The sequence below is a fragment of the Oncorhynchus nerka genome, linkage group LG18 (assembly GCF_034236695.1).
Source record: "Oncorhynchus nerka isolate Pitt River linkage group LG18, Oner_Uvic_2.0, whole genome shotgun sequence".
Taxonomy (NCBI): Eukaryota; Metazoa; Chordata; class Actinopteri; order Salmoniformes; family Salmonidae; genus Oncorhynchus; species Oncorhynchus nerka.
The window spans coordinates 38,235,062-38,247,338 of record NC_088413.1 but is presented as its reverse complement, the minus strand read 5'-3'; the positions used below and the strand labels follow the sequence as shown (position 1 = coordinate 38,247,338).

General features: G+C 43.7%; 1 pseudogene; it reads left to right on the top strand.

Annotated features, from left to right (window-relative positions):
• The window catches only part of LOC135561621 (uncharacterized), a 56,635-nt pseudogene that overhangs the window by 15,323 nt on the left and 29,035 nt on the right, over positions 1–12,277 (top strand).

Genomic DNA, 12,277 nt, shown 5'->3' with positions numbered 1-12,277 from the left:
CAGGTGACAAGGGTTATTTTGAATGGGGATTTTGTAATACCAACAGTGTGGAAAGGCCTGGGTACCAATGGAGCCCTGAAAAGAGAGAAAGAAAACTTTTATGCTCGCAAAGGAGGAGGGAAAAGCCACCCGAGACTCCGGGGGACTTAGGATCTCCCTAATCAAACTGCTCCACTGTCTAGCGTGCTCATTTTTATTCAATCCGGAGAAAGATGAAATAATTACAATCGGATTGATCCCCTGTGTCAGTGCCTGTGTGGTATTTTCACTCCCTTTTTTTCCTGTTTGTCTTCAACTTTGACGTATCAGTCAGGCAGGGCCCTGGGCTGTCCATACAGAGGCCTGCTCCAGACGTGGCTGAATGTTTGAAACGTTGGATTTAAGTGGTTTTGGAATTAACATCAGTTAATAAGAGACCATACCCAAAACTTGGTTTGCGACACAAAACACAGTGAGAATTACAAACTTAACTTATGTTCAGACAACTACTCCAAACAACTGTAAACCACTAAATGACTGGAATATGCATATACATTATATAATTAAAGGCACAATCTGTATGTTCTCATTTCCCTATGGTATCGAGTACAAACCCAATCAATCTCAAACAACAACTGAGACAACAACAACAATGTAGTTCAATATATGCCAGCCTATGAGTGTGCCTGTTGTATTTCTTTGGTATTATGGGCATATACACTCGCAAAGACCATCCGTTTCTGTCCTGAGTAACATGTTTTGGATGGAAAGTCACCCAAGATCAGCGTCAACTCCCCGAAAATGTTCAAGAACATCAGACAGAAAAAGAGGCAACTCTGACTCACAAATCAAATCTGATCATCCATTATTATTTAAAGGTTGATTTACTGATTGATTGATTTTATTTGACAGTAAAAAAAAATGCATACATTTTTAAAACATGGAATAACACAATAAATACTTATTTCAATTGTGGTCCCTTAAAGTGCATGGTGAACACATTACATAGATACAGGAATTCATACATAGATACAGACATGAAAATGGCTTCAGTCATCAGCCAGCTTTAAAAAATATATGGTTTATATAGCTTTAACCTCTATGGGATTGGTGTCCCTATACCAGGACGGTTGATGCTAACTTGCGCTAATGTGACGTTGTAAGTAACCACAAACTTTCCAGGATATAGACATGTCTTATACAGTGGGGAGAACAAGTATTTGATACACTGCCGATTTTGCAGGGTTTCCTACTTACAAAGCATGCCAGCCCTGTGCAGGTCTACAATTTTATCCCTGATGTCCTTACATAGCTCCCTGGTCTTGGCCCTTGTGGAGAGGTTGGAGTCAGTTTGATTGAGTGTGTGGACAGATGTCTTTTATACAGGTAACGAGTTCAAACAGGTGCAATTAATACAGGTAATGAGTGGAGAACAGGAGGGCTTCTTAAAGAAAAACTAACAGGCCTGTGAGAGCCGGAAATCTTACTGGTTGGTAGGTGATCAAATACTTATGTCATGCAATAAAATGCAAATGAATTACTTAAAAATCAAACAATGTGATTTTCTGGATTTTTGTTTTAGATTCCGTCTCTCACAGTTGAAGTGTACCTATGATAAAAACTACAGACTTTGTAAGTAGGGAAACCTGCAAAATCAGCAGTGTATCAAATACTTGTTCTCCCCACTGTATGGCCAGAAAGTTTAAATTATGGTTCATCTAACTGCACTGTCCAATTTACAGTAGCTATTACAGGGAGAAAATCCCATGCTATTGTTTGAGAGATTACAACAACAAAAATGTTTATCAAGGCAACTGGTTTGATACATTCACATCTGAAGGTAAATAATATACTTACATTCAGTAATCTTGCTCTGACTTGTCATTTTGAGTGTCCCAGGGATAAAATGTAGCATAGTTTTGTTTGATCAAATCTATTTTTATTTTCAAATGTAAGAACTGGGTTCTACAGTTTGAACCCCTGCTGCCTCTGGCTCCACACCCACCCCGCCCGGCTATCTAGATGTGTGAAAGTTAGTGTAAAGACCTAGTCAGTTGTCCAACTAAATGTATTCAACTGAAATGTGTCTCTGAATCTGAGAGATGCGGGGGGCTGCCTTATTTGACATCCACATCTTCATCACCCAGGGAACAGTGGATTAACTGCCTTGCTCAAGGGTAGAACAACAGATTTTTACCTTGTCAGCTCGGGGATTCGATCCAGCAACCTCCTGGTTGCTAATGATTCAGCATGTATGACATTCCTGGGAGTGTGTAAACTTACATTTTGTATTACCATATCATTTTTGTATGTTCTCTGTGGTTATGTACTTGATCATGTATCAATTGACCATTTCGGCATATTTGGGCAGACTTGATACAAAACATTGTCCAGTATTTCAATGCTTCACTGTATCAATCTGAAACTTTGCACACACTGCTGCCATCTGGTGACCAAAATCTAAATGGTGCCTATAAACTGCAATATTATATTATGGCCTTTCTTTTGCATTTCAAAGATGATGGAACCAAAAAAAATAAAAAGCATGTTTGTTTGTTTGTTTGTATTATCTTTTACCAGATCTAATGTGTTATATTCTCCTACAATAATTTCACATTTCCACAAAATTCTCAGTGTTTCCTTTCAAATGTTATCAAGAATTTGCATATCCTTGCTTCGGGTCCTGAGCTACAGGCAGTTATATTTCGGTATGTCATTTTAGGCTAAATTGTATTAAAAAAAAATTACAAAAAAAAAAAAATGGGTCCGATCCTTAAGAGGTTGTTGTAGTAGTTTGTTCCACTCAACAGCAACGCTATATAGAAAGGTGTTCTTACCGGATAGTCTTACATTTGAAACAGTCAATATCAGAGTCTCTAGGTCTGGTATTGTACTGGTGAACATCTCTAATAAAAGTAAAATCAATGGATAGGTAGGCTACCTGGGAGCTGAGTCTGTAATAATTAGGTGGACCAGACCAAGTTGAATTAATACAAATCTTTTCTCTACAGATATCCAGCCTAGCAGATTAAATTGCTCAACCTCCAGATTAGTACATAGGGGGAGTTTAAAGGGAGCAAAATTACGTTGCCACAAGCAGCACCAGTGATATTGAGTTGAGCAAGACGCAACACTTTACCCTTACACAGTAACTGGCATGTGCACAGGTTAAGTTCACAATGCATACAGCGTGGTAGCCACGGGACCAAAATAGTAGAAGAGTTGAGCCTCGCACTTCAACGCTCATAGTTTTGCAGAAATGTACCGACTATGCTGTTTACTTTCTAACTTTATATATATGTCATATCGCTAAGTCTACCTTTAAATACAATCTCACAAGCTTGTTTTGGCTGGTCTGTAGTTTTTTCTTTAGATGTTCAGGGATGCTGGTGAACCATGACGTGCACACATAGTCAAAGTGACACTGAACTAGTGCACCTACCAGAGTGTTTAGGATGTCGCCATCAAGACATTTTGAAGGCATGATTAAGCATGAATTTGGCCTGCAAGGTAAAACTTTGCGTAACACTTTTTGTCAAAATGTTGCTATCTGTTGTAATTACTGAAAAGTTCAAGCTTTAGAATTGTCCTCCACTTAGATCAGTTTCAACAGTGATCGGGTTAATGTGAGGCCGTAAGAGTGTGTGAAGAAGTAATTGGGATTTAAAGGACCCAAAAGTTTTGGTGGTTAAACACACCTGCTGTGAAATATGCCCGTTGAATGGGGGAAGGCATTTACTCAGGCAAACAGAGGCCACTCTCTCACTCCTGAAGTCCCCTGGAAGAAAGATGCAGTCGGAAAAAAAGACGTCATCCCTTATCCTCTGTCTCTCAGGTGGCGGCCATTACTGCTTTAACAGACTCTGATTAAATCGTCCAGTGTTTGTGTGGTCATCCTGGTAAGGAGGAGAGGAGGGGAGAGAGAGGGAACGGGAAAATGTTCGGCTCCAGCTTAGATCCGTGTGTGGGAACCACGGGGAGAAATCCACGCCAGGACACTTTGTCCCCCCCCCCCTTCCTCCCCCATCCCATTTTCTCTCTGTCCATTTTGGGGGTTTTCATTTTTTATTCATAGGGTGATAGGGGTGGAGGGAAGGGTGTTGTTGAGAGCAAGTGGGCAGAGGTGTGTGTGTGACTGTGTGTGTAGGAGCGAGCGACCATGTGCATGTGCATATACGCATGTCTGTGTTTGTGCATGCACACATGTATTGATGGTTGGGGCAATAGGAGTACAACTTGGTTTTAGGCCTCGGACCAGGGCCTATGGTAACAATAACAATGGCCACAGTGTTGTTGAGGGAGTTGCGTCCAGGACCTTCGGACATTCTTCCCATGTAAGTATAATCACTACTGGGAGGTAGCTCCATTAAGGATTACCATCTCATTAATAGTATCCATGACTTTTGTTCAAAGGCTACTTGTTGTAATGTTGCCTTGTGGATGACGCCTAATCCTCTAAGTCTGCAGCTGTAGGGAAGGAGAAGGGTAGATCACACTCTCACACACACACACACACACACACACACACACACACACACACACACACACACACACACACACACACACACACACACACACACACAGGGCATCTCCCAGTACGTCCCTGATGGCCTGGCGGGGATCAGGCCCCCTGAAAGGCAGATACAAACAACAGTCAAATGCAAAGTTCCTCCCTTTTTGGAGAAAAAGAAACATCCATTCTGAACTTCCACCCACCCTGATCCCCTCAGAAAATCCAAAAGCCTAGTCACCCTCCCCCCAGTTACTCCCCTTCACCCCCCAGTCCCCTGTCCCAGCGCTCCTGGCTCTCGTCCTCCCATTCAGGCCTCCCTTTTCCGACATGCACAGCCCTCCTCTCAGATGGTGGGCCAGATTAGGAGTCGAACAATACAGTTTTCAATGTAAAATGTGCATCTAGTTAAGCTCTTTTTATCCCTCCATCTCTCCTCTTTTACCCTGGGATGGGATAGAGAAAGGGAATAAGAGGACTATTCATCAAGTCATCTCTGGGTGTCATGTCTCGGCAAATGTCTCTGTTTTTCAATTCTATGTTATTTACCACAGTGCATAGGGAGCAGCAAGAATTTCAGAATCTCAGTTTTGACCTGTTTTCATGTCATTTCTTTCAGGATTGTATACATACTGTATATGTATCTATATATACATATACAGTATAGAAAGTATTCACTTATCCACATTTATGTTACAGCCTTATTCTAAAATGGATTAAATTGATTTTTCCCTTATCAATCGACACACAATACCCCATAATGACAAAACAAAAACAGGTTTTACATTTTTTTTGCAAATTTATTCAAAATAAAAAAACATAAAAATTACATTTACGTAAGATTTCAGACCCTTTACTCAGTACTCTGTTGAAGTGCCTTTGACAGTGATTATTCTCGAGTCTCCTTTGGTATGACGCTACAAGCTTGGCACATCTGTATTTGGGGAGTTTCTCCAATTCTTCTCTGCAAAGTCGCTGCAAAGCTACTTTCAGGTCTCTCCAGAGATGTTCGATTGGGTTCAAGTTCGGGCTCTTGCTGGGCTACTTTAGGACATTCAGAGACTTGTCCCTAAGCCACCCCTGCATTTTCTTGGCTGTGTGCTTAGGGTCGTTGTACTGTTGGAAGGTGAACCTTCGCCCCAGTCTGAGGTACAGAGCACTCTGGAGCAGGTTTTCATCAAGGATCTCTCTGTACTTTGCTCTGTTCATCTTTCCCTCGATCCTGACTAGTCTCCCAGTCCCTGCCACTGAAAAACATCCCCACAGCATGATGCTACCACCACCATGCTTCACCTTAGGGATGGTGCCAAGTTTCCTCCAGACGTGACACTTGGCATTCAAGCCAAAGAGTTCAATCTTGGTTTCATCAGACCAGAGAATCTTGTTTCTCATGGTCTGAAAGTCCTTTAGGTGCGTTTTGGCAAACTCCAAGTGGGCTGTCATGTGCTTTTTACTGAGGAGTGGCTTCTGTCTGGCCACTCCGTCATAAAGGCCTGATTGGTGGAGTGCTGCAGAGATGGTTGTCCTTCTGGAAGGTTCTCCCATCTCCACAGAAAAACTCTGGAGCTCTGTCAGAGTGACCACAGTGTTCTTGGTCACCTCCCTGGCCAAGGCCCTTCTCCCCAGATTGCTCAGTTTGGTCGGGTGGCCAGATCTAGGAAGAGTCTTGGTGGTTCCAAACTTCTTCCATTTAAGAATGAGAAATTGTTGGTACCCTACCCCAGATCTGTGCCTCAACACAATCCTGTCTCAGAGCTCTACGGACAATTCCTTCTCCCTCATGGCTTGGTTTTTGCTCTGGCATGCACCGTCAACTGTGGGACATTATATAGACAGGTTTGTGCCTTTCCAAATCATGTCCAATCAGTTGAATGTACCACAGGTGGACCCCGATCAAGTTGTAGAAACATTTCAAGGATGATCAATGGAAACAGGATGTACCTGAGCTCAATATTGAGTCTCATAGCAAAGGGTCTGAATACTTACGTAAATAAGGTATTTATTTTTTGTATTTTGAATACATTTGCTAAAATGTATAAAAAAACTATTTTTCACTTTGTAATTGTGGGCCACTGTGTGTTGATTGGTGAGGATTTTTTTAAATTATCAATTTGTGGAAAAAGTCATTGGGTCTGAATACGTTCCGAATGCGCTGTATACTAGTACATACAGTATATGGAGCCAAGATTCCTAGTAGCACTCGTAATGCAGCCTTTTTACTAGCAGTAAAAAGCAGCTTCCTACATCTTCTATCTTCCATTTTTCAAAAAGTGAAAATATTATATTTTTTACTTCGAAGATTGTTGGACCTGGTTTTGCTCCAATAGAAGGCCATGTAATTGATTTACTTAAATGCGTGAGTGTTTCTTTGACCTTCTTTCAGCTTTATATGGTTATATAAGATTTACTGTGTACATTGAAGTGAATTGCCATACAGTATTGTATATACATATTTGTTGTATGTTTGCTTGTTTTTTAACATGTTGTTATTGTTACATCTGCTCCTGCCACGCCCTCTACTTCTCATCCAGTGTCTCTCTAACCTGCCACCACACCCCCTGTGCTCTCTCCCTCTTCCTCTCTCCCTCTGTGTGTGTGGGTGTGTGATTGTGTGGGTGGAGACTGGTGTGCTGGAGGCAGAGCAAATCCCCACCAGCTGCAACCTGTTCCATAATCAAGACATCTACAATTACTGAGCCCTGCCACTTCCACGCTGCCAGATCGTAACCTCTGCTCAGTCAGTTTGAGTTTTTAGCCGTTTGTTCCTGCTGAGATCCTGTTTTTGTGTTTTTCCTGTTTTCCCTTGCCTGACACTGTTTCCCTCTCCGCTACAGTTCTGCCCGCTCTGACTTTGGCCCCTGTCTCCAGTCCTACGTCTTGTCAGTCCTGCTACTCTGTCCTGAACTCCCCACTCCACTGCGTCCTTGGATTCCTCTACGGACCTGCTTACCCAGTCCCAACTCCCCTCGCTCCAGCCTCCAGCCGTACCTGGCTTCCTGTGACCCGCCCGAATTTCCCCTGGCCTGCACCCCATATTCCCCCTGTGTTTCAATAAATACCTTGGTTACTTCATCCCAGTCTCCTCGTCTGAGTCTGCTCTTGGGTTCACATGTTCCGCTCCTCGTGACAGTTATTGGTCGTACTTGTGATATCATTGTTGGCTGGGCTGTCTTAGTGTCGTAGCCATAGTGGGTTTTTTTCCCTGCTCCTTGTGATGCCATCTCCTCTGACCCCCTGACCCCACATAATACCCCAGGGCCCAGCCACTGACATCACAATGGCCCCTGAGCCATGGAAATGGTCACCCCATGCTGGGCTGGGTTGTACAACAGTGGCTGTGTCCCAAAAAGCACACACCCTTGATAAGTGCTTCTGAAGACTACTTAACTACTAGGTTTAGCTACTAATAAAAATATATGCCATTTAGCAGATGCTTTTATCTATAGCGACTTACAGTCAAGCGTGTATACATTTGACATATGGGTGGTCAGAGGAATTGAATCCACTAGCCTGGCATTACCAGCACCATGCTTTGCCAACTGAGCCAGAAAGGACCAAGTAACAATGCCAACCAAGCACTGCCCTCCCAGATGTCCTCCAATAATGAGCTCTCAAGCCCTTGTTTGTTTTGACCCCAAAAATATACACTATCTGTTATGTAGACAGAAAGCAGACTCTTGTTTTGTGGACTGCGTGTCCTAATTTATGAAAAGCCTTCTTAAATACCCTAGGAAAAGCAAACACAGACTTACAGAAAGAGAGAAAGAGTGAGAACGAGAGGCCCTTTGCATATTGATCAGATCAACCAGAGAGCGTAGTTTAATGGTGCAAAAGATGTAGAAAAATGTGCAAATGGCTAAGTAGATTGTTTGGTGTGTGCATAAGTTTAATTGCAAGTGTGTATGTAAAAGAATTGCTTCAGAAACACACTTGATGAGTAACCTGGCGCGGTTAGACTTGTGTTGGCTTACCAAGATAATGTCTAGGCTTCAGTTTAGCGGGCTATCACAGTATTGTGGCAGCAGGAGACCCGGGTGTATGCGTGCCTGCATCCGTGTGGTACGCTGTTTCTGAGCTGACTTGTGTTCTGGCCCGGTCCTGTTGTGCTATTGTTGGTGCCCTGGTGAGTGACATGGATGCCCCACTGTGATGGCCGCATTGGTGTCATAAAGTCACCTAACCCCCTCAGCCACTTCTGTTCACACTCTCCATACCTCTCCCTTAGTCCCTCATTCCTCTCCATCCTGGGCTACACTAGAGAATGCTCTTTAGTAGGATCTTTAAAAAAGAAAAAAAGAAACAAGACATGTTTTTAAAATCTAATATTACTGCTTGTATGAGTTACTTGATGTTGAATAGAGTTCCATGTAGTCATGGCTCTATGTAATACTGTGCGCCTCCCATACTCTGTTCTGGATTCTGTTCTGGACTTGGGGACTATGTAGAGACCTCTGGTGGCATGTATTGTGGGGTATGCATGGGTGCCAGTAGTTCAAACAGACAGCTAGGTATATTCAACATGTCAATACCTCTCACATATACAAGTAGTGATGAGGTCAATCTCTCCTCCACTTTGAGCCAGGAGCGATTGACATGCACATTATTAATGCTAGCTCTCTGTGTATATCCAATAGCCAATTGCTATTTTTCTAAGTCCCTCTTTGTGGCACCTGACCACGCGACTGAACAGTAGCCCAGGTGCGACAAAACTAGGACCTGTAGGACCTGCCTTGTTGATAGTGCTGTTGAGAATGCAGAGCAACGCTTTATTATGGACAGACTTCTCCCCATCCTAGTTACTGTTGTATCAAAATGTTTTTACCATGAGAGTTTACAACTTAGGGTTTAGTAAATGATTTGTCCCAAATACAATGCTTTTAGTTTTTTAAATATTTAGGTAGGACTAACTTAATCCTTGCCACTCAGTCTGAAACTAACTGCAGCTCTTTGTTAAGTGTTGCTGTCATTTCAGTCACAGTAGTAGCTGACGTGTATCGTGTCATCTGCATACATAGACATTCTGGCTTTACTCAAAGTCATGTTGTTAGTAAAGATTGAAAAAAGTAAGACGCTGCCCTGGAGAATTCCTGATTCTACCTGGATGTTTTTGGAGTCTTCCATTCAAATAAAAAATATATATAAAAATTGTGTCACATGCACCAAACACAACAGGTGTACTTACTTACCCAGTCCTCTCCTGTACTCCCTGTTCATTCATGACTGGGGCAGCAGGTAGCCTAGTGGTTAGAGCATTGGCCTAATAACCGAAAGGTTGCAAGATCAAATTCCTGAGCTGACAAGGTAAAAATCTGTTGTTCTGCCCCTGAAGGAGGTAGTTAACCCACTGTTCCTAGGTTGTCATTGAAAATAAGAATTTGTTCTTAACTGATGTAACTAGTAAAAAAAAAAATTGGTATACTGGGTTTGCACTTTCAGGACTTTTCTATTGATAAACTTAAATCAAATCAAATCAAATTCCTTTATATAGCCCTTCTACATCAGCTGATATCTCAAAGTGCTGTACAGAAACCCAGCCTAAAACCACAAACAGCAAGCAATGCAGGTGTAGAAGCACGGTGGCTAGGAAAAATTCCCTAGAAAGGCCAAAACCTAGGAAGAAACCTAGAGAGGAACCAGGCTATGAGGGGTGGCCAGTCCTCTTCTGGCTGTGCCGGGTGGAGATTATAACAGAACATGGTCAAGGTGTTCAAATGTTCATAAATGACCAGCATGGTCAAATAATAATAATCACAGTAGTTGTCGAGGGGGCAACAAGTCAGCACCTCAGGAGTAAATGTCAGTTTGCTTTTCATAGCCGATAATTAAGAGTATCTCTACCGCTCCTGCTGTCTCTAGGGAGTTGAAAACAGCAGGTCTGGGACAGGTAGCACGTCCGGTGAACAGGTCAGGGTTCCATAGCCGCAGGCAGAACAGTTGAAACTGGAGCAGCAGCACGGCCAGGTGGACTGGGGACAGCAAGGAGTCATCATGCCAGGTAGTCCTGAGGCATGGTCCTAGGGCTCAGGTCCTCTGAGAGAGAAAGAAAGAAAGAGAGAATTAGAGAGAGCAAACTTAAATTCACACAGGACACTGGATAAGACAGGAGAAGTACTCCAGATATAACAGACTGACCCTAGCCCCCCGACACATAAACTACTGCAGCATAAATACTGGAGGCTGAGACAGGAGGGGTCAGGAGACACTATGGCCTCATTCAATGATACCCCCGGACAGGGCCAAACAGACAGGATATAACCCCAAAATCAAGCGTACCTAAATTATTTGAAGGAAAACAAATTCATTTCAACCCTGATCTGGTAGAATGAAATAGTGGATTGGCTTTTGTAGATTTCCAGCCTCTGCTCACCTCCTCCCAGCTGCCCACTGCACTGAGGCTAGGTAACACGGTCACCACCGATAAATCCATGATAACATTTCAATAAGTATTTCTCAACGGCTGGCCATGCCTTCCTCTTGGCTACTCCAACCCCTGCCAACAGCCCCCCCCACAGCTACTCGCCCAAGCCTCCCCAGCTTCTCCTTCACCCAAATCCAGAGAGCAGATGTTCTGAAAGAGCTGCAGAACCTGGACCCGTACAAATCAGCTGGGCTAGACAATCTGGACCCTCTCATTCTAAAACTATCCGCCGCCAATGTTGCAACCCCTATTACCAGCCTGTTCAACCTCTCTTTCGTATCGTCCGAGATCCCTAGAGATTGGAAAGCTGCCGCGGTCATCCAGCCTCTGGAAGGAGAGTTTACAGTCTAACCAGACATCTAGGTATTTATAGTTGTCCACATATTCTAGGTTGGAACCGTCCAGGGTGGTGATGCTAGTCGGGCGGGCGCGGGCATCGAACGGTTGAAAAGCATGCATTTGGTTTTACTGACGTTTAAGAGCAGTTGGAAACCACGGAAGGAGTGTTGAGAATTTAACCCTGTGGCACCCCCATAGAGACTGCCAGAGGTCCGGACAACAGGCCCTCAGATTTGACACACTGAACTCTGTCTGCAAAGTAGTTGGTGAACCAGGCGAGGCAGTCATTAGAAAAACCAAGGCTATTGAGGTGACACCCTAGACCCAAACTGTAACAGACCTATTTCCATCCTGCCCTGCCTATCTAAAGTCTTCGAAAGCCAAGTTAATAAACAGATCACTGACCATTTCGAATCCCACCGTACCTTCTCCGCTGTGCAATCCGGTTTCCGAGCCGGTCCGGGTGCACCTCAGCCACGCTCAAGGTACTAAACGTCATCATAACCGCCATCGATAAAAGACAGTACTGTGCAGCCGTCTTCATCGACCTGGCCAACGCTTTTGACTCTGTTAATACGGTGGTATTCTTGTCGGTAGACTCAATAGCCTTGGTTTTTCTAATGACTGCCTCGCCTGGTTCACCAACTACTTTGCAGACAGAGTTCAGTGTGTCAAATCTGAGGGCCTGTTGTCCGGACCTCTGGCAGTCTCTATGGGGGTGCCACAGGGTTAAATTCTCGGGCCGACTCTTTTCTGAGCCGTATATGTCAATGAGATCGCTCTTGCTGAGGGCGATTCCCTGACCCACCTCTACGCATACGACACCATTCGGTATACTTCTGGCCCTTCCTTGGGCACTGTGCTAACTAACCTCCAAACGAGCTTCAATGCCATACAACACTCCTTCCGTGGTTTCCAACTGCTCTTAAACGTCAGTAAAACCAAATGCATGCTTTTCAACCGTTCGATGCCCGCACCCGCCCGCCCGACTAGCATCACCACCCTGGACGGTTCCAACCTAGAATATGTGG